This window comes from Bos indicus, chromosome 2 (assembly GCF_029378745.1).
Source record: "Bos indicus isolate NIAB-ARS_2022 breed Sahiwal x Tharparkar chromosome 2, NIAB-ARS_B.indTharparkar_mat_pri_1.0, whole genome shotgun sequence".
Classification (NCBI taxonomy): Eukaryota; Metazoa; Chordata; class Mammalia; order Artiodactyla; family Bovidae; genus Bos; species Bos indicus.
In genome coordinates, this window is record NC_091761.1 from 119872228 (window position 1) to 119894815 (window position 22588).

Consider the following 22588-nt stretch of genomic DNA (forward strand, 5'->3'; position numbering starts at 1 on the left):
TTGAATAAAAGGCTTGGGTGTTTGACTACTTGCCAGGGCATACAGGGTTTAGGACAGGGTGTAATGAGGCCTTTCTCATGGAGGAGCTGCCTGGACAGGTGTGAGGAGCCAGGAAGCTTTAGCTCCCCAGGGGGCTGGCAATGCTTCTAAGGCTTCCTGAGCACTTCTGTGTGCACCTCTGCATCCTCAGCCCTCTGTGCCCTCAGGGAGCCTGGCAGAGTGGCTCTCAGGGGAAGGCACAGAGGCCCCCAGCGTGCCAGTCTGGAGATGGAGATGCTCAGGCTTGTCCGCAACGTGATTTGCCAGCCTAGAAAGGTGGGCCAGGCACCCAATCCCTCCCACCTGCACCTGCCTCTCGAAAAGCGTCCTTCCTGGGTTGAGCTAATACCAGCTGTCATCCCCCATCTCCCTGGTGAGATGGAAATGATTCTTACCCCACGGTGGGATCCCCAGCCTAACACTTCCTCTATGAATTCTGATCAGAGCCTGGTTTCGCTTTTAATGGAAATGATTTCCACAAGACAGGGGTTGTGTTAGTTGCTGCTGGGCTTTCTGAGAAGAGAACTCACATCACAGCTGGGATTGAGAGTGTGCCCAGATGATTCACACCTAAGTCCATAGCATCTCCAGGGGGCAGTGAAGTGAGATAGTGGGCTCTCACCCCAACCAAATGATACATGAGAAACTTCTGGGGGTCGAGCAGGGCGGTGGCCGATTCTCTCTGAGACGCGAGCCTTGCAGGTTAGTGGCCTTGACAGACAGAACGGATTTGGCTCTCCCAGGACCCTGGCTTTTGGGTAATTGTGCTCACAATGAGGAAGCTCTTGGACTCTCCCCTTCTATTCACAGGACACTCTGCACGTCCTCCTTCTGCCCCCATGTCAAATCCCACGTCACTCGAACATGAGCCAAACAGCTCCGTAAGAGGCATGGAATCCTTTGACGTTAGTAAAACCTGCACTGGGGAAAGGGAGCCCTTGCAGCTGATCCTTAGATTTCAACCATGACTGCTTCTTGGGGCAGGCCCAGTTGATTTCGATTTCCGTGGTTCTGTGAGCTGGGGGCTCCGCTGCTGCTGTTCGGTCAGCCATCTGTGCTGAACCCCTCTGCCAGACCCCGCTCCCCCAATGCCGCGTTCACCTGTCACTCAAGAACCTGCTGTCTCCTCCAGCAGATTTCACGGGTAGTGAGATTTTCGTTAATATTCTGGGATGAGAAATAGGATTTGGGGGTTACAATTTGCCAAACGAGAGCGTTTTCTTTAAAAGCCAGCAGCTGTCTACCACCTCCACGATTTTATAAATGAAACAGTTTAGCACCAGTACAAAGGAAGACTTCATTTCACAGCTCAGGGCAGTCTCTTCCATTGACCTGGCTGAGCTTCATGGAAAACCTTCCTCTCGTGTTGTAGATCTTAGACCAGCCTTTGAGAGCTGCTGGAGAGTTCCATCAGATCCACACATCCCCTGGCTTTGGAGGCCCTCAGCAGTCAATTCCCCGTTTCCCACCCAGCTGTCTCCCTTACTCACTCATCCTTCCCTGCCTTTGCATAGCCCAGGCCTCTACTCACTTCCCCCAGCTCCCCTGCACCCCACTTCCTCCAGAAGCCCACTTCAGAGAGGCCGCTTCCTCCTCCATCCATGTCTCTTGACCTCCTTCCTCATCTCCCCTCTCGGTGCCTGATGCAGTGCACCCTAGGTCTTCATTCATGTCACCCTGTCGTCTTGTCTCTTTATTCCCTTCCCCTCCCTCGCCGCAGAAGGCAGATACCTCGCTGACACTTCTCGCTCGCCATAAATCTGCGGCGTTGGTATGGAAGAGGCAGGCCGTAAGGTGTTCCTAGCACTCGAAGTGCCCCTGTGGTCAATGTACCCGTGGTCAATGGTGCTCCAGGACACGGTGCCCGTTTTACAGTCTAGAACTTGAAAATATAATCCTGTTTGTTATTCCTCAGGAAATTCCCACGTTTTTCAAGAATGGCATTATTGTAACCCAGTTGCTGCGTTCTGTAACTGCTCCTGTTCCTGTTTTAAATGGCACACGACAGACGTCTTTAACCAAAGACAACTTAAGAGCTTTAAAAGTATTTTATAACTTTAGACCATCCCTTTTGACTTCTGTTTTTAATTTCTCATATTAAAACATGTCTACCAGTTGGAGAGTACTGTGCTGGATACTGGGACCAAGAGATTAGAATGTGGCCCCAGCTCTCAGAGTAGCTTAATGTTTCACGGAGGGAACAGGGACACAGACAGAACAAGCAGGCGCACAGGGCAGGTTGGTTCGGGCTGAGTGTGGAAGTGGCTGCCGTGGTATTTTGCCTGAGGACTTTAGCTGTGATTTGAAGGGACCACTTTAAAACAAGGTCATTCTGTTTTTTAAGAGTTTTCTCCTGTACAAAATAAAAACTAGCAGTTTGCTATAAGAAAATGCTAGAAATGCTGAAAGTAAATTAGAAATGACTTAATTGCTTCCTGGAGATGTGACACCCCACCTCCCCAAACCCCACCCCACGTGTAATAGCTATGCTACGAGGATGTTGTTAGATTAAATAACTTGTGGTCATAAAACACTTAGAATGGTCCCTGACACATAACAGCAAATGGATGTTAGCCGTGTGCCGGGATGCTAAGAAAGGACATGAAGCAAAGGTGCAGGGGCGAGGAAGGCTGGGCTCCCACTGCTTGGTGTGAGTGGTCCGGTTAGGTTGGGTGTGTGAAGGGAACACTGCAGTAGGAGGTGAGACTGGGGGTATCCTGAAGCACTCAAGAGCCAGTACTGATGCTGGAATCACAGGGAGAGCTGGCAAGATTTGTGAGCGAGGAAGGAAGGAAAGTCACACGTCACCCCCCACCTCCCATCACTCAAACGTTCCCTTGGTACAGACATACCATCGTTTACATAACCCTTCCTAATGCTGTTACTGTTAGTGTTATTATAAATAACACTCCAATTAATATTCTTATGCATTGTTAATCACAGTTGTTTTGGATTATTTCCTTGGGAATATATGCTTAGAATGACCAGATTAAAGGGGAGTAGCTATTTTTCTGTGATACTTTATCTTTTTATTAACTTTTATGATTGTATTATAAAAGTAACACATTTGCGCTATGAAAATTTTAAATTAGCAAGTAAGCGCCAAAACAAAAGCAAAAAACAAGTAAGCCCCAAATAGCCGTCACCTACTAATAACATGTTTCTAGGTATCTTGCAGCGTGCACGTTTTTTTTAGAGCTTTTGACACAAGCCATAGGATGATTTTCCAGAGAGGTTAAACTAATTTAGATCTTTCCCCGGCAGGAAACAATAGCAGATTGTCCCTGCCTCTCACCAAATTGAGAGTTTGTGGGTTTTATTTAACCTTTGTTAATATGGTAGCTTGGAAATGGTATTTTATTATCATTTTGGCTTGCCTTTGTGTTAACCGCTTGTGGGTTCAATCCGCTCTTGAGTCTTTCTATGAAACGAAGAAGCTTCCTTCTGCTATCACTACTCTCCTAAACCCTAGACACAAAAGCCACAATTTTAGCCAGAATTACTCTTTTTTCCCCAAGTAAGGTAATAATTTATATACAGTAAAATTTACTCTTTTTAGTATATGGTTCTGCAAGCAAAATCATTGTGGACAGTGACTGCAGCCATGAAATTAAAAGACACTCCTTGGAAGAAAAGCTGTGACAAACCTAGATAGTGTATTGAAAAGCAGAGACATCACTTTGCCAACAAAGGTCTGTATAGTCAAATCTATGGTTTTTCCAGTAGTCATGTATGGGTGTGAGAGTTGGACCATAAAGAAGGATGCTTTTGAACTGTGGTGCTGGAGAAGCTCTTGAGGGTCTCTTGGACAACAGAAAGGTCAAACCAGTCCATCCTGAAGGAAATCAACCCTGAATATTCATTGGAAGGACTAATGCTGAAGCTCCAATACTTTGGCCACCTGATTCGAATAACTGGCTCATTGGAAAAGACCCTGATGCTGGGAAAGATTGAAGGCAAGAGGAGAAGGGGGTGACAGAGGATGAGATGGTTGGATGGCATCACTGACTCGATGGACATGAGTTTGAGCAAGCTCAGGGAGATAGTGCAGGACAGGGAAGCCTGGGGTGCTGCAGTTCATGGAGTTGCAAAGAGTCAGACACGATTTAGCAACTGAACAACAAGCTACACACACCACAACCAAGACACAGAACAGTTTCCTCAGCCCAGAAAATTCACACACACCCCTTTGTAGTCAGCCCCCTCCCCTACCCTGGCAACCACTCCTCTGTTTTCTCTCCCTGTACTTTTACCTTTTCCAGAATGTCACGTAAGTAGAATCAGAATGTGGGTAGCTTTTAAGTCGAGCTTCTTTGACTTGGCATCACACCCTTGAGGTTCTCCCCTGTGTTTTGTGTGTATCAGTGTTCATTCCTTTTAATTGCAGAGTAGTATTCCATGGTATAGATGTTCCACAGTTTGTCCATTTATCAGTTGAAGGATATTTGGGTTGTTTCCGGTTTGGGGCCATTATAAATAATGCTGCCATAAACATTTGCCTATAGGTTTTTGTGTGATGGTTAAGTTTTCACTTGGATGAATACCTTGAAAGGGGGACTTGCTGGGTCATGTGGTCAGTGTGTGTGTAACTTTATAAAAAATTGCCAGTGACGTGGCACGCAGCAGGCAGAGAGGATGTGCGTGCCCTTTCTCAACTCCATCTTTGCGGTAGCGGCGGTGGTGTCCATGATCTAGTCGCCAACACACAGCTCTTAGTCCACGCCTAGGAGCTATACACTCTCGAGGTGACCAGCCAGGAGATGGTCGCCCAGATCAAGGCTCCTGTAGCCTTGTCGGAGGGCGTCACTCCAGAAGATCAAGTCCTGCTCCTGGCATGCATGCCCCTAGAGGATGAGGCTACTCTGGGGGCCAGTGTGGGGTGGAGGCTCTGAGCACCCTGGAAGTAGCTGATTGCATGCTTGGAGGTGAAGTCCATGGTTCCCTGGCCCATGCTGGGAAAGTGAGAGGTCAGACTCCCAAGGTGGCCAAGCAAGGGAAAAAGAAGACGACGACAGGCCGGCCCAAGAGGCGTGTGCAGTACAACCTGTGCTTTGTCAGTGTTGTGCCTACCTTTGGCAAGAAGAAGGGCCCTAATGCTAACTCCTAAGTCCTCTGTAATCTTGGCTTTCTGTAATAAAGCCACTTAACCCAAGCAAAAAAAAATTGCCAAACTGTTTTCCAGAGTGGCTGTACCACTCACCAGCAAAGTATGATAGTTCCAGTTTCTTTACCTGCTTATCAGCACTTGATATTATCCAGGTTTTTGTTTGTTTGTATGTTTTAGCCCTGCTAATAGGTGTGTAGTGGTATTTCATTGTGGTTTTAATTTGCATTTCCCTAGTGACTAAAGACCTTGAGCTTTTTCATGTGCATATTTTCTTTTTTTGGTGATGTGTCTCTTTGTATCTTTTGCCCACTTAACTGAATTGTTTGGTTTCTTATTACTGAGTTTTATGAGTTCTTTTTATATTATGGCTATAAATCCTCCATCAGATTTGCGAGATCTTTTCTCCCTGACTTTGTCTTGTCTTCTCATTCTCTTGTTTCTTTATTCCTTCTCGCTTAATCGTTTTAGACTCTTTTGAAGAGCAAAAGTCTTAAATTTTGATAAAGTCTAACTTACTGAATTTTTAATGGATTGTGTTTTGGTGTCACAGCTAGGAAATCTTTGACTGACCCCAGGTCACAAAGATTTATTCCTATGTTGAAGTTTTATAGTTTTAAGATTTACATTTAGGTTCCTCACTTATTTCCTAGCCCCAGAAGTTTTCTTTTAGAAAACATTTCCATTAAAGAGACAGACACCCCTGGGCAGATTTGGGATGGATTCAGTCCTGGCAGCCTACCCAGGTATGGTGCCCTTCAGGATCCATCTGGAAAGGAGTTGTGGGCCTCAGAAACTGCCCAGGAGTGGCTGTTAAGCAGATAGGAGTTTTCTCTGGCTTAAGACTGGGCATAATAGTGAAGGTTGCATCTTATAAAGGAGAGTTAGGGTGCTAAGAGAAAAACCTCCAAACTTTCTGGATAAATCCTCTGACTGCTGCCCAGAGTCCGGACGGTGAATGGTGCCAAGCACAGGACTTTGTCGATTACATGCAAACACCCATGTCAGTGACTCACTCGATCATGCTTTAATCTCATAACCGAGAGAGAGAGGCTTTTAAAAATTATCGTCAACAAGGCAGCTCGCTGGTTATGACTGCCATTGAAGTCGGGCTTTCCTCAGAACAGCTGGGGTGTAATGTGGTGGGAAGAAAGCCTGATGTGAGTGAGAGGCCAAGGACTGCTTGCCTGGGAAGGAAGGATGTGCAGCTAACATTTGACAGAAATCTGTGAGATGAATGACTTCAGCCAAGCTGAGTAGAGGCCTGCCATCTTTCATCCATGGGAAAATACACTGCAGCAAAAGAATTCAGAAAACAACACTGATTGTCAGTTTAGTGTCAGTCACTGCAGGGCAGGTAAGAAACAGTAGTCCAGAGCATGTGCCAGCCAGTAAAGTTGATGGGAACCAGGAGAAGATTCCTGTCCCAGTAAAGGAGAACACATAAGAGTAGGCTGGCCATGGCTTCTCCAAGGGTCTTCCAGGCAGAGCAGTGCGGGGGTTGGAGTGTTCTGGCAGGTGCAGGCCATTGGCCCAGCTGGGTCGTAGGAAGCACTCACAGAGACAGTGGGAAATGCTATTAGAAGTGTGTGTGCATGCTAAGTCACTTCAGTCGTGTCCAACTCTTTGCAACCCTATTGACTATAGCCTACCAGGCTCCTCTGTCCACTGGATTCTCCAGGCAAGAATACTGGAGTGGGTTGCTATACCCTTCTCCAGGGGATCTTCCAGACCCATTAATCGAACCTGTCTCTCATATCTCCTGCATTGGCAGGCAGGTTCTTTACCACTAGCGCCACCTGGGAAGCCCCATTGGAAGTGTGAAAAGTGAAAGCGAAAATCACTCAGTCGTGTCCAACTCTTTGCGACCCCATGGACTATATAGTCCATGGAATTCTCCAGGCCAGAATACTGGAGTGGGTAGCCTTTCCTGTCTCCAGGGTATCTTCCCAACACAGAGATTAAACCCAGGTCTTCCGCATTGCAGGCGAATTCTTTACCAGCTGAGTCACAAGGGAAGCCCATTGGAAGTGTAACCAGGGTCAGTCTCACAGGATCTTGTTTGTTCTACCCTGGTATACGAGTTCCTTCTTGAATTCAACTTGGTACCACTGAAGTATTTCTCATATGGGCATGATAGAACAGGACTTTCTTTTCAGAAAGATCTCTCTGGAAGCTCTGTGGAGAATTCAGAAAGATCTCTCTGGAAGCTCTGTGGAGAATGAATTAGAAAGGGCCAGTTGGATGGCTGCAGTGGTCATCTGAGGGAGACCCCATAACCTGCAGTCATACAGCCAACGGGAAGCCACAGGGAAGCCACAGGTGAGGAAGACCCTGAGGAAGTGGAATCAGAACCCAAGAAAGGGAGGGGCACCTGGATGGATGTTCCTGGATCTCTGGGCAGCGGCCTGGATGTGGCACCACCCGGGAGAGTCCCCCCACCATCGAGGGACCAAGAGTAGGACTGAGGACCCTCTGAGCTTGAGGTACACCGTGGCCATCCCGTTAAAAGACACCCGCGTGGCAGCTGGCCTCAGAAGCCTGGTACGTCTCCACCACCCCGCCCCAGGGGAACTATGCCTGTTCCTGGAAGCATTAGAAATACACATGCCTGCCCAAGTGCAGTGAGCAGGACAGGGAACATGCTATAAAGCTAGTGAGGTGGTGCGGACGCACAGAGCGTTGAGGAGCGACACGTGGCACAGCGCAGAAGCCTCTGTCCCTGACCACGAGCCAGGGCGCTGGACAGGGCTTCCCCAAGGCACGGAGCCGGGGGAGGGCAGCCATCCTCTGGACTCAGCCTCCCACCGCCACTGCCACCAACCCCTTACCTTCTCTCTTCCCAGCCCAGCTCTTCTCATCTGTTTTTTGTTTTTTTGAAAAAAGTGAATTCACTCTCAGTCCTTTTGAAACCCAACATGTCAGTGATAGATGAGGCAGTATTCTTTAACTTCAAAGGAGAAGGAGTGAGTGAGTGAAAGCGGTCCAGGGGAGTTGAAAAGTCCAAGGGAACAGGAGACGCATGGGGTGACCCCGCCGTCAGGAGGAGCGCCCTCAACCCCACCCCTGCTGGTGCCCTGCGGAGGCCCAGACAATGCCACTTTCAATAAATCATGAAGGATCCTGAATACCCGTTTTTGTCCGTTTTCAATGAACCCTGGGCATGTTGCTTAAGATATGGCCAGCCATTTGTGCTGGGTTCCCAGCTACTCAAAGCCTCGAAGTCAAGTGCTCTCTCGACTGAATAATGGAGTCTTTGCATATGAGATTTTGGGGAGCTTTTTTTTTTTTTCAGATTTCCATAGCTAGTCATGGTAAAGGTGACCTTGTGGGTAGTGTGGGCCATTGTGACCCTTCACACATCCATCCTTTGAGTGATGCTGAGCTTTGTGGGGTATCCATGCAGCACCTAATTCAATCACACGTCTGACCCCTGCCTCTCTTTGGCACTGTCCTCTCCTCTGTGCTCCCTGTGCTGCTGGCGGGGTGGGGTGGGGTGGGGGGGCTCTGCACAAACCCTGGCTGTCCTTGGGAGGCATTCTGTGCTAAACAGAGAGCTCTTGGCCATCTTTCCCACTTTGGGAATTCTAGGCCCCCTGGTGACTCTGGCCTGGGGAGCGGGTGCTTGTTCTCAGGAGGGTTTGCTCATGAAGATGCCTGCTGGAAGCGCCTTTTAAGCGTTCCTGGGTAGCTTCCACACTGGAGTCTTGAGAAGCAATGAGAAGAATAACCTGGGGTCATTTAAGGGCTGGCTGGTCATTTCCTTAATCGTCTGTGACCGTTAAGAGCCTGACTTTCTATAAAGAAGCACAGAGGCTTCCTTGACTTGTTATTAATAATAACAAACAGCTAGAATTTATTGAGCACCTGCCATTTGCCAAGTGCTTTCAGATGTTACCTCATTTAATCCTTAAACCTTATACCCATTTTTACAGATGAGGAAACTGAGATTTTTGGTTAACTTGTCAAAAGTCACATAGCTAGAAACGGCAGAACCGTGATAGAAACATTTCTTATTCTGCTTAATTTTTATCGTCATCTCTTGTTTTATATTCTTTTATGAACCTAAACAATGGATTAAGGGCTTCCCAGGTGGTGCTAGTGGTAAAGAACCCATCTGCTGGTGCAAGAGATGTAAAAGATTCAGGTTCGATCCCTGAGTCAGGAAGATCCCCTGGAGGAGGGCATGGCAACCCACTCCAGTATTCTTGCCTAGAGCATCCCATGGACCGAGGAGCCTGGCAGGCTGTAGTCCATGGGGTTGCAAAGAATCTGACACGGCTGAAGCGACTTAGCACACACACGCAGCACGTGAACCTAAACGATAGATCAAGTCCTACTAATAGGATAACTTGGAAAGGTTATCTTAAAATACCATGTGACCTCATTTATAAACATTCTTAAAATGAAGGAATGATAGAACTGGAGGACAGAGTTGTGGTTGCCAGGAGTTTAGGGATGGTGGGGGACAGGGAGGTCGTCTAAGGAAGACCTCAGTGGTGAAGGAAGAGTTCTATATCCAGGCTGCAGTGAGAGTTACACGAATCTACACGTGACTAAGTGACATAGAACTAGACACGCATGTCATGCCAGTGTGTTGCCTGGGTTTGATACTGTGTTAGGATCGTAGAAGATGTCACCTTTGGTGGAAGCTGGGTGGGGCCTCTCTGTTCCGTTTTTGCTACTTTAGTAAATCTGTAGTCATCTCGAGAAGTGTGTAGTTGAATTCACCTGAGTGGGACGTCAGCCTCGCACCTGGGAAGAGGCCAGGTCTCAGCTCAGAAGTTGCCTGCTCTCGGAAGGCAGTCCACATCAGAAAGCTGCAAGTGGCCTAGCAGAAGAACCTACACCAAGAAGAGGGCCCGGGATTCAGCCTCCATCAGAGGTGATCTGAGCCTCTGTCATCTCACAGGAAAGGACTGAGCTGAGAGTCAGGGCTCCTGGGCTCAAGTCCCAGGGCTGCAATTACGTGACTTGGGGCAGGCCTCCCAGTGTCTGTGAGCCTCCATGTCCCCAGCCATAAAGTTGGGTGGTCACAGCACTCACCGTCTGAGGTTGTTAAGAGATCCACTAAGAGGACACATTAATGTGCACATGTTTAGCACAGAAGGATTTACTGTGCGTGTTCATCCTGTTACCATCATCAGCGTGATTTGATCTGTTCCCAGGTGTGCCCTCTGCTTCGTAGTCAGACCAGTCTTGTACGTATTCACAGTGAATGTTCTCTCTTATTTCTCTAGTTTGGATCACTTATTCTTCCAACATTTATTTCTTGAGTGCCTACTTTGTCGAAGACTCTTGGGGACACAGTGATGGATGTGACCTGTGTGGTCTGCGCCCAGACAGAGCCGAAGTCCTGTTTCCTCCCCTTCCCTGCAATCTCCCACTCAAATCAGGGTGTCCTGCAGACTCACAAGGCCTTTTCTCTCCCATGCAGCCACGCTACCAGCCCCTTCTCTGAGCTCCAGCAGCGCTAGAGTCAGTGTGACTCGGTCACCTCTGCCAGCCTGGACTGCCCTTTTCCCTTGTGCCTCCTGGGGTGCCTCGCCTGGTGCTGAGCAGAACAGGGAGCATGTTTAGCAAGTAGTTGCCCAAAGAACTGTAAAGTTCATGGCTAGAGGCGCCCAGGACAGTCTCTCTTCTGAGGCCTTCACTTTACAGATGACGTGAGGGACAGCCCGTGGTCTACATAATGGAGACTGGCTCTCTGGGTCCCCAACACATTTCTTCAGTAGGATACTAATAGATCCTGTATTAATCTTAGTTTTTGTTGTTGCTCTTTTTTTTTTCATTCCTGCTATTCAGTGTTTTGACTAGCTGGCTGGTACTTCCCATTTTAGCAAACCCGGAAAGCCCTTGGCTGCAGTTTTGCTCTTCTAACTGTGCGACTGAGCCGTGTCAATCAGAGGGCAAGTGCATTGAACTGGAGAAACAGAGCCAGCCCACGTGGCTCTCTCTCCCTTGCCTTCAGTTGAGTGGGCTTACCCGGCACCCCCAGTCTGCCAGCAGGCTCTGGCCTCTGGCAGGCCCACCCAGGAGTCTCCCTTCTGTGGTCCAGCTTCTCCACCTGAAGCTGGGCGGACGGTCTGCACAGTTTCTCACTAAGGCAACTGGCCTTCAATTTTGGTTGTTCTTTGGTCAGACCTTTGCCAGTGAGCCCTGCAAGACTGACGCTCTGAACCCCAGTTACTGTCCTCTGTCTCTTGGAATCTAGAAGAGAGAAGAACATGGTTGGAGCCCCAGCATCCAGCTTAGTGCCCTCTTCACAGATGAAGGAATAGCAGGTGTGGCCCCCGGGACTGCCCAGACTGCAGTTAGGTGGGTTTGGGGTCCCTTTCTGGCTCTGCCAAGTGGGTTGATACAGCACCCGACCCTGGGTAGGCAAGCTACTCAACCTCTCTACACCTCGGTTTCCTCGCCTGAAATGGCAGTAACAGAACCTGTACATGTGGTGTGCTCGGTGCTGTGTCTGGTTGAATATTGGGACCTCTTATTTCTGCTGCTAATGGCACAGCCCTACAGCCTCTCGGAGTTCTTTTTTTTTTTTTAAGGTTTGTGGGGATCAAAAGCAGAAATCGATGGGGCTGTCTCTGTTGCAGCTGACAATCTAGTTGGACAGTGTGAGAGTTAAACAAATATACAGCTGGAGACATGTTTGAACTTGAGAATAAATGGGAAGAATCCGACCACGATAGAAGCAGTTTTCCCACATCCGGACTGTCAGAAGCCAGCCTCCGCCATGCTCTAGCAGGTCGTCGCGGCCTCTTCCCTTCCCAGGCAGGGATTAACAGACAAGTTGTTGCTGGTGCAGAGATGCCGGGCAGCTCCACCTTGAGACACATCTGCCAACCTGGCGGGGCCTTGGGAGCTTTTCTGTTGAGGCGCGAGCCTCGCGTTGGGGTACCGTGGCCTCCCTGCCTGCTGCTGCAGTGGGGAGCAACCCAGGAGACCGGGGACACGGTCCAGTAGGGCTGCCTGTGACGGACGACCCCGCAGCAGCACGGCCTCCCGGCCACCGCAAGAGCTGGCAGGGCTCCTGAAGCCAACAGGGAGGCCACGAAGCGTGTGTCCTCTTGCAGAGTACCCCCCTGCTGCATGTCCTGCGCACAGAGAAGGGGCTTCCCAAATACCACCCCAGTTAAGAAATTGAACCCTCTTACTGTGGAAATGCCTCTGGTATTAGAGGGATCACATCTGGAACTGTTGAGTCTCCCCCAGTCACTTGTTCCAGTGTGCTGTCCTCTAAATTTGATCTCAACTCATTATGAGGAATAACTCTAAGCCTTATTACATCAGGAACATTTATTTTGCCATAGCCAGGTACTGTTCTAATGTGCTTTCTCTCCTGTGATTTCCACACAACCCTGTGAAGTAGGTACCGTTATTGTCCCCATTTTACAGAGGAGGAAACTGAGGTCCAGAGAGGTAAGGTAACTTGCCTGGGGTCGAGTTGCTCATAGGAAGTAAAGCCAGGATTTGAAACCAGCTTCTTAAGTGTCTGTACCCATTCCTTCTCTGCAGTGTTGCTTGTTGTTTAGAGGGACCCCCACTCACAGGTGAAACGAACTCCTTTCTAATATAAGGCCTGTGCCCAGGCAGGAGGGTCACTGCTAAAGGTGACCTTTTAAGAGTGCTGGAAAGAAAACCTGTCCAATGCTCTGGACAGTTATCCTAGAGGATCCCCAAGGTCCCTGCAGTCTGTGGGGGGCCTCTGACAGCCCCCCAAGTTCCAGCCCAGAGCCCCTTGAGAGATTACACAAACATTGGAGGGAAAACACATTTCTGCCCATTGAAACTGTTTCTTTAAGATTATTGTGAAACTTATTCTTTTTAACATTGAACATTACGTCTAGTTTCTTAAAACGATTTTCAACTCTGCGAGATTATCCAAAGATTCTGTATTACCAAAGCTGATTTTTCAGTTAGCAAGGCAAATAGAAAGTTTGCTCTGCTGGATCCGAGCCCTTTCTAATATCCTCCCCTAACCTCCTTAGATGTTTTTAATCTTTGTATATCATCCTAGCTATAAGCTACTTTCTGTATTTTCTTTAAAGATCACAGTGCTCATCTGTTCTCTGGTTTTTACCATAGAATGGTACCTATTTGAGTGATATATTGTTCAAAAAGAAAAACCTGTTTAAGACACTAATCATTATTTTGGATGAGAATAGAGAGCTCCTGTAGCCCCAGGTATGGTTCCCCTAGGTGTCCCTTTCAGGCTGTTGTGAGCAATAGAGTAAGTGTTGTCCGATCAATAGCCAATTTGTGACTGGATGGCTGTGAACAGTGATGGTTTTGCCAGGAGGCGCTGCTAAGCCACTGCTGTAGTGAAGGCAGGAGCAGGACAGTGGGGCAGATTGGCAGCCCTCAGACCAGAAGGGACCTTAGAATGTTGTCCTGGAATACGTTGTCCAGACACTTGGCCTCATCTGGGTGGAAGGAAACACAGTGGTGTGGAATCAAGTCATGAACTTTGACAGTTGCTCTTGGCCACATAAGACACCAGGATGCAAGGGGATTCTTCTCTGCTGCCTCTTTATGAAACATCTAAAAATGTGAGCGCTGGGCCTCCTAAAATCTTCAGAGCTTCTCTTCTGACAGATTTAGCAGGGATTTATTACCATGGCTTTCTTCCAGTAAACCTGGAAAGTATCTCACATTCATCCATAAAACAAACCATGGGGATGACCGTAAAGGAACTCAGCCCCATTTTACAGGTGGGAAGGCTAAGGCCTTCAAAACCCCACACCAGCCCGGAGTCTGGGGAGGAACAGAGGCAAGGCCAGGGCTGCTGGCTTCCAGCGTGGGGTTATATAACTGCAACTCCTCAAGTCCCTGGAAACTGAGGCCAATTCCCTGGAAGATCATTCTGTTCTCTCCTGTTTTTTCAAGAATAGAGCCAGCTTGATCACTGGCTCTGAGGCTCGTGTCCCGTTTTCTTTCTTCCACAAACTGAGTGCCTACCATCATGATCCTTGTTCAGTCAAGTTGTATTCGAACTTGCCCGGATCTCCTATTTTTACGTATGTTTGGCTTTTATTTTATTTATGTGTACTCTTAACTGTTTCCAAAACAGATTTGAGGAGACTTACAACAAATGGAATACACAGTAAAATGAATACAGTAGAAAGAAAAATGGAAAATCAGAACCAAGGTGAGGAGGCAGGAGTAATAGGACATCTAGAAGAGTGAGCGTAATTCCTGTGATCGGGCATCATGTTTCCTGGTTTCAGTATCGGAAATGCAGAGGTAGCTTCCTGCTTTGCGGAGAAGAGAGATTTCATAACATTATTTCTTAGAACAAATCTCATTAAAAGTCAAGGGACCCTTTTCCTGGCACTACAGGCAGTTCTTCACATGAGGCTTGGTATCAGGTCCTTATGTATTGTAGTGGACAGATTTTACATGTTCGGCCAATGAAGAAAGGAGGTGTGATAAGGTTATTCACAAAAACACTCAGATGAAAGTTGGATAAAACACAGCTTGAAGAAGGCAGATAAGTGAGCAAGCTCATGTCATCTATAGATGTCACTTCCCTGCAGCCTAACTTGACTCAAGGGCAAAGTTGAGTCGACTTCCCTGAGTGAGCAGGTAGCCTGTCACTTAGGCTCCTTAGGAGGCAGAAGTAATAGGACATCTAGAAGAGTGAACATAATTCCTGTGATCAGGAATTCCTGTGATCATATATCCTGGTTTCAGTATTTAAAATGCAGAGGTAGAAACTAGGTAGCAAGGATGCCGAAGTGGGGGCTCTGCTGAGGGGATTTTCTCCACAGTTTGGGGTCAGCCACAGGCTTTAGAAAGCAAATGGGTAGGCCGCAGAACTGATGACATATTCTAAATGCCAAGGGACCCAGACAGTCTCTCTCCAAAATGCACAGCCAGCTCCATGCACATGGAGGGGCCACGTGCAGCCCGCCACCGTCCACAGGGGCACTCCTCTGTGGAAGCAGCTTCAGGCAGCTCCCATCCCAAAGAGTGGTTGGCTTGAGCCCTAGAGCTGAGCAGAGATGGTTCTGATCTGGTCATGTCCAACACAAGTCACCCTCTTTGGCCATGAAGACCCTCAAACCAGCTCCTGCTGTGGGGGTGTCGAGCACCTTCGTGACACCATCCCCACCTCTGACTGCGTGTGACAGCTGTAGACTTGCTCCCCATGCTTTGTGTTCCCTGTTGTCATATTTCTCAGGGATTTGAGGAGCCTAAGAGGAGGCCCAGTGACCAGGGAAGGGCCTGCTCAGGAAGGCTGGGGCAGAGGAGTGCCTTTTGTGCCAGCCCAGGTGCTGGGGAAGGCAGTGAGCACTTCTGTGCTGGTCTTATCCAGTGAGAAAGGCAGAGGTGCCATGGGGTCACGGCCGGCAGAGTGCCAGTGGCCTCGCCAGGCTGGTGAGCCATGAGGTAACCCTCGCATGGCGGACAGGACTGGCTTGCTGACTGAGGCAAACCCAGAGTGAACCAACCAGTCTGGCCTCTGTGACTCCCAAATAAGAGCACCCTTCCCCATGGGCTTCCTTTGTAGCTCAGTCGGTAAAGAATCGGCCTGCAGTGCAGTAGACCTGGATTCGATCCCTGGGTCAGGAAGATCCCCTGGAGAAGGAAATGGCACCCCACTCCAGTATCCTTGCCTGGAAAATCTCATGGACAGAGGAGCCTGGTGGGCTGCAGTCCATGGGGTCGCAAAGAGTTGGGCACGACTGAGCGACTAACACTTACTTACTCCCCATGGGTTGACCATAGCTGTGGAGACAGGCGGCTTTTCTGAGCAAGTAAAAATACCTCAGCTTTGGAGAATCTTTGACTTGTCATTCTCTTAAATGAATATTTATTGGAGTATAAGTGCTTTACAATGTTGTGTCAGTTTCTGCCGTACAGCAAAAGTGAGTCGGGTATATGTTTACATATATCCCCTCTGTTTTGGATTTCCTTCCCATTTAGGTCAACACAGAGCACTGGGTAGAGTTCCTTGTGCTGTGCAGTAGGTTCTCATTAGTTATCTATTTTATACACAGGAGTGTGTATATGTGGCCTGGTAAAAGAGTTCACCTACCAATGCAGGAGACCCAAGAGATGCAGGTTCAACCCCTGGGTTGGGAAGATCCCCTGGAGAAGGAAATGGGGAACCAGTATATTCTCCAGGCAAGAATACTCACTCCAGTATTCTTGCCTGGAGAATCCCATGGACAAAGGAGCCTGGTGGGGTACAGTCCAGGGGGTCACAAAGAGTTGGACACGACTGACTGAGAACACACACATGGTGTATATATGTCAATTCCAATCTCCCAATTCATCCCACCACCCTTTCCCGCCTTGGTGTTCATATGATTATTCTCTACATCTTTGTCTCCATTTCTGCTTTGCAAATAAGATCATCTATACCCTTTGGGCTTCCCTGGTGGTTCAGATGGTGAAGAATTGCAGGAGACCCAGGTTCAATCCCTAGGTCAAAGGGAAAATCCCTTGGAAAAGGGAATGGCTACCCATCTGAGTATTATTTCTTGGAGAATTCCATGGACAGAGGAGCCTGGTGGGCTGTAGTCCATGGGGTCACAAAGAGTTGGACACGACTGAGCAGCTTTCACTCACACACCCTTTTTCCAAATTGCACATACACACGTTAATATACAATATTTATTTTTCTCTTTCTGACTTCACTCTGTGTGACTTGACCTGTCATTTTGAACCTTAATGAGGATAGAATGAGCCTCTGGAACAAGGTGCGATGGAGTCAGGAGAAGTGGCCTTAAGTGAAAACACAGCTGTGGGGTTTATAGACGCCGCTGCAGGGAGGCGTCATCCAGTGGGGTCGGCCAGCCTCGCTGTAGACTTTCCAACACCAATGAATCGGGAACTCCATGCTGAACAGGATTTGGTTTGATGGGTCGCTGTGCCAGCAGATGGATGTATTTTTCTTGAAAGACCAAGGTGCCAGAAACCTCCATGATTACGTTACTGGAGCAAGCTTCTTTTTTGTGGTTTGTGCCGTTGAGCGTCAGGACTGCAGGATTCTCTTGCTCTTTCTCACTCTTATTTTTTCCAGGTCAGAACCAGAGCTTGGGGTGGGGAGGAAAATCCTGCTGAATGAGCAAGTTCTTTCTTAAAAAGCTCTCTCCAAGTCCAAAAAGACTTCAGTGGACTTAGGAGAAAGAAACTTAATACATTGCCATAGAATCACTGTGAACCAAGTGAAAGCCAAGTCCACAGCATCTTTGTCTTATAAAAGAAAGCACAGAGGAGATGGAAAAAAAGGAAATAATGCTGAGGAAATCCAAACCAAACAATGAAAACTAAAGAAGAAAAACTAACGATCACCTCAGAGAGAACGTGAAGATTTCCTTCTAATAAGATTTTCTCAGTTTGCAAAACTGAGGCTCAGGTAGAAGTAGCTTTTCTATTCTTTTTTAAGTGTGCCATAAATAGCATACCTGAGATGTTTGAACTGTGATGGGATTTGCCACTTTGGGCTTCAGGAAGAGTTGGACACCCTGCAGGACCCTTGGACTGTGAGGGAAAAGTCGGCCATGGAGAGGCTGGAGGTGTCCCAGCCTGGTCCCTGACCTGCGTTTGAACTTTGGTCCTAATAGCTAGCAGATTGAAGCAAGCTCGCAGGCCTCCTGCAGAACCCATGTTGGTTTGAACCAGAGCAGTCCTGGCCCCAGATCCAGCACTCTGCTTTCACCAGCTACCTCTCTTGTTACACCCCTGTGAGAGGAACTCAGAGTGGGGTCATGGGGGTCGCCCTTATTCAGTCACCGAGCAGCCTGCGGAGAGGGAAACCGCTCTCTTCTGCATGGCCTGCAGGTGCCATCCAGACCATGGCCAGAAAGAGAGCTGGGTGCCCATCAGAGGCCACCTTGGTTCTGGACAAGACAGGCCATTCCTAAACTTCTTAATGTGTCTCTTACCCTTCTTAGATCAGGCCAGCATTTTCAAAAGCACTGGAGTCTCTGAGATATTACTTAGCCATTTGGAGTTTAGTACCACATGGCCTGTGTGTCTGTTCCCCAGGAGTGTGGCTGTTTGGGAATGCCAGCTGTGCACCTGAGCGGACTAAAGACCAATTTGCTCATCAGCCTGGGGGAACATCTCACAAGCCACCCTCAGCCGTCTTTGTTGTCCAGTCCCATTCCTCTCTTCCAGTTATTCTCATGAATGTAATCCAGCCCGTTGACTTCCCTGGCCTGATGTACAAAGAAAGGTCTCTTTCTTTTCATGGTTACATTAAATGACTCCGTGGACCCCTCTGCTGCTTGGCCTGGGGCATTTGTTCTTCCCCTGAGATTCACCCGAAGGCCCTTCCTCAAGTGGTGTCTGAGAGCCCTGAGGAAGCCTGCCTCAGTCCAGAGTCAGTTAGTCTTAATGCTCACCTATTGCACCAGCTGGGAAGATGGCCCTGTCCTCTTGCTTGCCAAGACCTGAGGGGGCTGAAGGAGGACCTTCGCAGGCCCAACAACTCCAACAGGGCCTGCACCCCACATTCCCACAGTCTGTGGGGGAGGCCTCCAGCCTCTTTTGCTCACCGCAGCTCCTTCAGATCACCCACAGTGCTGGTTTTCCCAGGGCCCACCCTGAAGCAGGCGGGCAAGGTCAGAAGGGTCCCAACAGGAGTCTCTGCCCTCCTCTGGGGTCCAGCCTGAGCCCCTGGGCGCCATAGGCTCTTCTCTTCCTGCTAGAGAGACTGGCTCGTCCTTTGTCCAAAAGAAAACCTTACCTCTAAGCAGACCCATTTAAAGCCTCCCTCCTCTGCTGATGGAAGTCGACAGAGCAGCCTTGTCACTTTCTCGTGGTTCCTTTGCTGCCTTCCCTCCGTACGCAGTACAGGAATGTCGTGCAGTTGGAAACTGTCCTCCCAGGGAGAAGGTTGACTCATAGCGGGCTCTTCTGCTTGACATGGCACTGCTTCTGGAAAGGGAAGGCCGGACCGCATGACGTCTCGGAGCAGCTGTCATCCTGGCAGGCCAGCGGCCCAAGCCGAGCCACTTGGTGGACGGGCCCTGATTAGAGCCAGCACTGGCACAGAGAGTGGGCTCTAGGCCTGCCTGTTTCTTCACCACGCTCAGCTCGTGAAGCGTCTTCTGTAAGTATTGTGGAGCAATGGACTGAGCGCCTCTTCAGAGGCGCTGTGAGATGGGAGCCCCTAGGCACTGGAAGGACTTGAGCCGCTGCTGGCAGTCTGGAGGTACAGTGACCAAAGGCAGGCAGACGGGCACAGGCTCTCTTTACAGAAGTGAGGACTTGCAAACTCCATAAAGTGGGGTGACTTCAGGAGCCTACAGGGGGTGTGATTCTGTGTCTGTAAATGAAATGACCTGAGCAGTTTGTGGTTGACAGGTAAACAAGATGCTCTGAACCTCTGCTCTGCAGTTCAGCTCAACACCAGGCTTTGGGCACCTGCTGTGGACAGAGCTAGGGCACCGAGTGCCCAGGGTACCTGGTGAAGCTCCCACTCCTGATCCCTTGGACGCCCTGGGGAAGAGCAGCCATGCCTCCAGTCCCCCGAGGAGGGAATTGGAAGATCCACTCTTACAGAGAGAATCTCGAAGGATGCTTGAGATCTTGCTGGGACAGACCAGAAGGACTCCTCCAGAAGCACATGGAAGGGCCTGGAAGTCTGACGTGCCTGGCACTGTCCAGGCTCGCAGTGAGCAGTGTGGTGTGGAAGGAGAGCGTGGAGCCTTCTGGCAGGAGGAGGCCAGGGTGCTCTTCCCATCAGGCTGACTCGAGCTTTTCCTCCAAGACTTCCTCGTCTCCCCTGAGGCCCTCCCTGGTGGGCGCACCCACTTCAGCACTTGCCACCTCACTCGACCCTCGGTCGCAGTCCACGTTCGATTATGCGGCAACCAACCTGCAGAAGGACTGGACTGTGTTTCATTCATTTCTGTACTTTCGATGTATAGACAGCAGGAGAAGCCATCAAAGGTCCTTACAGAGGGCCATGTCATCAGGCTTGTGTTTAGAAGGATGACTCAGCTGTGTTATGGAGAGTGGATTAGAGCAAGCGGAGCCAAGGAAGTGGAGTGTGTCGGTGTCCTCCAGAGAAATAATGAGCGGTTACAAAGAGCAGCCGAGGCCCGGGAGGCTGGCAGGGAGCAGGCTCGGCTCTTGTCGAGGCCCTGGCTCTGCTCTTCTCAGGTCTTTTGAGTCTGCTTCCTTCCTGAGTTGGCTTCCTCCTCGGGCTGGTAGCAAGCAAGTTGCAACAGTTCTGGCCCTCGCGCTCAGAAGCACCCAGCAAACATTGGCCTCCACTGGATCACATGTCCGTTCCTGAACCCATTCCTAGGGCCAGGAAATGCCATGCACTGACTGGCTTAGGTTCCTGATCAGTTACTGGAAGATGTGTGAGGTCACCTTAGAACCGCCAGGTCCAGCCCTGGAGACTGGATCTGATTCCCTCTGAATCCGCTGGCCTGGGGCAGGAGAGTGTAGCTGAATGAAGCTAGAGTCTCGTGAGGAAAGAGAAAGTGACTGCTGGACATGCTCTTACATCTGCAGAGGGACCAGTTGGACTGATTCATTCATGTATAGAGGAACCAGTTGGACTGATGCATTCATGTAGAACTGTTCACACAGTAGGTGCCTACACACACCCACACAACCTGAACACCTGCAGGACACGCCTTGTGAATTGGTTTATCTGGGAAACAGTGTATCATCATCCTGAATTGATATCTGACCTCTCACGGAGGACCCCACCCCCCACCCCCTCAACCCCGGACTCTCCATTTCTTGACCTTTCTTTCGATCTTGTGATTGACTGTTCCGTCTCCAAGATCATATACAACCTACTCTCTGACCACAGCCCCCAGTCCCTCCCACTCCCTCATCCAGTTCAGTTCAGTTCAGTTCAGTCATGTCCAACTCTTTGTGACTCCATGGACTGCAGCACACCAGGCTTCCCTGTCTTATCACCAACTCCCAGAGTTTACTCATAATTCATGTCCATTGAGTTGGTGATGCCATCCATTTCATCCTCTGTCGTCCCCTTCTCATCCTGCCTTCAATCTTTCCCAGCATCAGGGTCTTTTCCAATGCGTCAGCTCTTCGCATCAGGTGGCCAAAGTATTGGAGTTTCAGCTTCAACATCAGTCCTTTCAATGAACATTCAGGACTGATTTCCTTTAAGATGGGCTGGTTGGATCTCCTTGCAGTCCAAAGGACTCCCAAGAGTCTTCTCCAACACCACAGTTCAAAAGCATTAATTGTTCCGTGCTCAGCTTTCTTTATAGTCCAACTCTAACATCCATACCTGACCACTGGAAAAACCATAGCCTTGACTAGACGGACCTTTGTTGGCAAAGTAATGTCTCTGCTTTTTAATATGCTGTCTAGGTTGGTCATAACTTTCTTCCAAGGAGTAAGCGTGTTTTAATTTCATGGCTGCAGTCACCATCTGCAGTAATTTTGGAGCCCCAGAAAATAAAGTCTGACACTGTTTCCACTGTTTCTCCATCTATTGGCCATGAAATGAAGGGAACAGATGCCATGATCTTTGTTTTCTGAATGTTGAGCTTTAAGCCAACTTTTTCACTCTCCTCTTTCACTTTCATCAAGAGACTCTAGTTCTTCTTCACTTCCTGCCGTAGTGGTGGTGTAATCTGCATATCTGAGGTTATTGAGATTTCTCCCAGCAGTCATGATTCCAGCTTGTGCTTCATCCAGCCCAGCGTTTCTCATGATGTACTCTGCATAGAAGTTAAATAAGCAGGGTGACAGTATACAGCCTTGACGTACTCCTTTTCCTATTTGGAACCAGTCTGTTGTTCCATGTCCAGTTCTAACTGTTGCTTCCTGACCTGCATATAGGTTTCTCAAGAGGCAGGGCAGGTGGTCTGGTATTCCCATCTCTTTCAGAATTTTCCACAGTTTATTGTGATCCACACAGTCAAAGGCTTTGGCATAGTCAATAAAGCGGAAGTAGATGTTTTTCTGGAACTCTTGCTTTTTCCATGATCCAGCAGATGTTGGCAATTTGATCTCTGGTTCCCCTGCCTTTTCTAAAACCAGCTTGAACATCTGGAAGTTCATGGTTCATGTATTGTTGAAGCCTGGCTTGGAGAATTTTGAGCATTACTTTCCTAGCGTGTGAGATGAGTGCAATTGTGCAGTAGTTTGAGCATTCTTTGGCATTGCCTTTCTTTGGGATTGGAATGAAAACTGACCTTTTCCAGTCCTATGGCCACTGCTGAGTTTTCCAAATTTGCTGGCATATTGACTGTAGCACTTTCACAGCATCATCTTTTAGAATTTGAAATGGCTCAACTGGAATTCCATCACCTCCACTGGCTTTGTTTGTAGTGATGCTTCCTAAGGCCCACTTGACTTCGCATTCCAGGATGTCTGGCTCTAGGTGAGTGATCACACCATCGTGATTATCTGGGTCTTGAAGATCCCTGTCATCTTACAATACACAAGTCCCTGTCATCTTACCATACACTCATCTTCGATTCT

General features: G+C 48.8%; 1 protein-coding gene, 1 long non-coding RNA gene and 1 pseudogene across 7 annotated transcripts in view; 2 read left to right on the forward strand and 1 right to left on the reverse strand.

Moving 5' to 3' along the window:
* Positions 1–22588, forward strand: part of DIS3L2 (DIS3 like 3'-5' exoribonuclease 2) — a 361340-nt gene that overhangs the window by 282444 nt on the left and 56308 nt on the right. The gene's annotated exons all lie outside the window — the stretch shown is intronic.
* On the forward strand, positions 1813–8623 carry LOC139186515 (ubiquitin-like FUBI-ribosomal protein eS30 fusion protein; annotated as a pseudogene).
* LOC139177631 (uncharacterized) lies at positions 16758–19223 on the reverse strand. The gene is made up of 2 exons (XR_011562176.1): positions 18852–19223; positions 16758–17193 (listed from the first exon to the last, which is right to left on the reverse strand). It is a non-coding gene; the product is annotated as an uncharacterized lncRNA (long non-coding RNA).